Genomic DNA, 4,008 nt, shown 5'->3' on the forward strand with positions numbered 1-4,008 from the left:
CCGCCTCCTCCCGGGGACTTTACGGACAAGGACTTGTACACAAAACAATGGAGACAAGTTCAGGCTCTCGCAAACCACTTCTGGACCCGCTGGAGACGAGAATACTTACCTTGCTTACAGCACAGGCCAAAATGGACGGTACCTCGCAGAAACCTACAAGTCGGAGATCTGGTTCTGCTCAGGGACAAGCAGACATCTCGCAACTGTTGGCCCATGGCCAGAATTTCAGCCGTATTTCCTGGAAAGGATGGCCATGTAAGAAAGGTTGAAGTCACCACGACTGACCAAGGCAATATAAAAACCTTTCTAAGGCCAATTGTAGAGGTCGTCCTTCTTCTACCGAAAGACTGATCTAGGGACTAAGGTTTAGCACTTTTACAAGTTCATAGTGACCTTACATAGGTCAGGCGGGGAGTGTGTTGTCCTGTAAGGACTTTAATATTTATATGTGTGCTTTAAATATTTTTGATAAATATTCCTCTATAAAAATTTAAAGTTTATAATTACTTTATCTACTTAATTTGTAAAAATATATGGTTCGTTTTATGCGATGTCACTTCCGGTTTTGCTACTTCCGGTTTCGCCACTTCCGGTTAGCGCTCAGTGCTCAATCTTGCAATGAAACCGGCATGGCGTGCTCTTTATAGTATCCAGCGCATCCACTAAAAACATCATAGAGGCAATGCCGTAAGTTCATTAATACGATATCATATCATAAAGATCATATATTAGAGATTATTTGTTCTAAAAGGCGATGTTTTATGTGCCGTTAAAAATGGTTGTAACCACCCTGTTTAGGCTTTAGCGATGCTAATAGCAAATAGCAGTTTGTCTTTGTTAATTTATAATGCAATGTTAGCCAAGACTCTGAATATTGTTGTTTTGTCTTATTGCAGTTTTCACCGTACAATGTAAATGAGAGAGTGACAGTAAAGGGTAAATCTTACTACGACTCTGTCTTCATTGGCTACGGTTTAACTCTGTGTTTAGTCAGCGTTCCAACACACTGCACGAGAACACTACAATAGACATTGTCTCAAAGCAGCTTTACAGAACATAAACACAGAGCAGAAGGTAAACATAATTAATGATGAAGGAAATAACGAATAATAAAAGAAATAAGAATTAACAGAATAAAAATTCTAGATTATTATTAGATGTATATAGTTCACAGTGTGTATGTATTTATTCCCCTATGAGCAAGTCTGAGATGACTCAGGCAGCAGTGGCAAGGAAAAACTCCCTTAAATTGGTAAAGGAAGAAACCTTGAGAGGAACCGGACTCAAGGGGGAACCCATCCTCATATGGGTGACACTGGGGGTGTGATTGTAATATACAGTCAGTTAAATGTTGTATTGGTGTGAGGTTCAAGGACTTCAGATCTCCTGAGTACCACAGAGTCTAACTGGAGATGTCTCAGGATTCTTAGAGTCGTCCTCGGCTCAGTGGACGTCCAAAGGCTTCGTCCCACAGAGGACGTTGGGAGCTGGTACAGTGTCTGGATGCCTCGGGATGGGTACAAAGAGAGAAGCAGTGGAAAGGGATTAACATGTCTGCTGTTCATAAAAATGTGCTGGTCTGATGTACTGGTGCATGATATTATGGGATGTATTATATGTACGCCTGACTAAAGAGATGAGGTTTTAATCTACATTTAAACTGGGAAAGTGTGTCTGCGCCCCGAACACTATCAGGAAGACTATTCCAAAGTTTGGGAGCTAAATAAGAAAACGCTCTACCACCTTTAGTAGACAGATTTTCTGGGAACTACCAGAAGCCTCGAGTTTTGTGATCTCAGAGAGCGTGAAGGATTGTAACGTGTTAGAAGACTAGTTAGATACATGGGAGCTAAACCATTAAGAGCCTTGTACGTAAGTAGCAGCAGTTTGTAGTCAATTCTATACTTAACAGGTAGCCAGTGTAGAGATGATAAAATTGGGGTTATATGGTCATACTTTTTTGTCCTAGTGAGAACTCTGGCAGCTGCATTTTGGACTAACTGTAACCTATTTATTAAAGATGCAGGACAACCACCTAGTAATGCATTACAATAGTCCAGTCTAGAGGTCATGAACGCATGAACTAGCTTCTCAGCATCAGATACAGACAGGATGTTTCTCAGCTTGGCAATGTTTCTAAGGTGGAAGAAGGCTGTTTTGGTAGTATGGGCGATATGATTTTTAAAAGACAAGTTGCTGTCTTAATATAACACCGAGGTCTTTCACTGTCGAGCTACTTGTAACAGTACATCCCTCTAAATGGGAGTTAAGTTGTGAGAGTTTATGTGCACTGGTTTTTGGACCTATGAGTAGTATTTCTGTCTTATCGGAGTTTAACAATAGAAAGTTGCAGCTCATCCATTCTTTTATCTCTCTAAGGCATTGAGTTAATTTGGACACTGTGGCTATTTCATCTGGTTTTGATGAGATGTATAACTGTGTGTCATCAGCATAACAATGGAAACTAATCCCATGTCTTCTAATAATGTTCTCTAATGGAAGCATGTATATAGAGAAAAGCAGAGGTCCTAGAACTGATCCTTGAGGGACCCCATAATTAACTGGTAGTAAACTGGAGGATTCACCATTTAATTCTACAAAATGGTATCGGTCAGACAGGTAGGATCTAAACCAGCTTAAAGCCTGACCATGAATACCTGTGTAATATTGTAAGCGATCTAGAAGAATGTTGTGATCTATAGTGTCGAATGCAGCACTAAGGTCAAGTAGAACTAATAGTGACATACAGTCTTGGTCCGAAGCTAAGAACAAGTCGTTTGTAACTTTAACAAGTGCAGTTTCTGTGCTATGCTGGGGCCTGAAACCTGACTGAAATTCTTCAAGGATGTTGCTCTCCTGTAAGAAGGAGCTCAGTTGAACAGACACAACCTTTTCAAGTATTCTAGACATAAACGGAAGGTGTGAGATGGGTCTGTAATTTGATAGTTCATTAGGGTCTAAGTTAGGTTTTTTGATGAGTGGCCTAATAACTGCCAACTTAAAAGACTTCGGGACGTAACCTAAAGATAACGAGGAGTTAATGATATTAAGAAGAGGCTCACCAGCTTTATGTAACACTTCTTTCAGTAGTTTAGTTGGGATGGGGTCTAGTGAACATGTTGTTGATTTAGCTGTAGTAATAAGTTTATCTAACTCTTCCTGTCCTGTACTTGTAAAGCTGTGTAAAGCCTTAGGTGAGATTGTGTCACTGGTTGCTCTCATATGTTGAGCGTCACCTATTTTATTCCTGATACTTTCGATTTTATCAGTGAAGAATCTCATAAAGTCCTCACTACTGAAATGTGATGGAATAGTGTGTTCAGATTTCTGATTTTTTGTTAAACTAGCCACTGTGCTAAATAAAAACCTGGGCTTGTTCTGGTTATTTTCTATGAGTTTGCTCAGGTGCTCAGCCCTAGCAGCTTTTAGAGCCTGTCTGTAGCTGGACATACTGTCCTTATACGCAATTCTAAACACCTCTAATTTAGTTTTTCTCCATTTCCGTTCGAGGTTACGGGTCTCCCTCTTGAGGGTGTGAGTATGACTATTATACCATGGTGCAAGTGTTTTATCTCTAACCTTCTGTAATCTGACTGGGGCAACAGTGTCTAATGTGCTAGTGAATATAGCGTCTATGCTGTTAGTCATTGCATCTAGGTCGTTTGAGTTTGAGGGTACATTAAGAAGTCCAGACAGATCAGGCAGGTTATTTGTGAATCTGTCTTTGGTGGTCGAAATAATGGTTCTACCGAGTCGATAACGTGGTGAGACATAGTTAGTCTGTTCTATACGTAGTGTGTACATTATGAGGTAATGGTCTGTGATGTCATCACTTTGAGGTATGATATCTATATCAGTGACTTCTATTGTGTGTGATATTATTAAATCTAGTGTGTGGTTACGTCGATGAGTTGCGCTAGTGATGTTTTGTTTGAGCCCAAGTGAGTTTAGTAAGTCCATAAATGTGAGTCCTAAAGCGTCGTTTGTGTCGTCAACATGAATGTTAAA

At 40.1% G+C, this 4,008-nt stretch overlaps 1 long non-coding RNA gene across 1 annotated transcript; it reads left to right on the top strand.

The window, feature by feature from the left end:
• Positions 1-422: 422 nt before the first annotated feature.
• Positions 423-946, top strand: LOC125145861. The gene is made up of 2 exons (XR_007144324.1): positions 423-687; positions 897-946. It is a non-coding gene; the product is annotated as an uncharacterized LOC125145861 (long non-coding RNA).
• Positions 947-4,008: the final 3,062 nt, after the last annotated feature.

This window comes from Tachysurus fulvidraco, chromosome 11 (assembly GCF_022655615.1).
Source record: "Tachysurus fulvidraco isolate hzauxx_2018 chromosome 11, HZAU_PFXX_2.0, whole genome shotgun sequence".
Taxonomy (NCBI): Eukaryota; Metazoa; Chordata; class Actinopteri; order Siluriformes; family Bagridae; genus Tachysurus; species Tachysurus fulvidraco.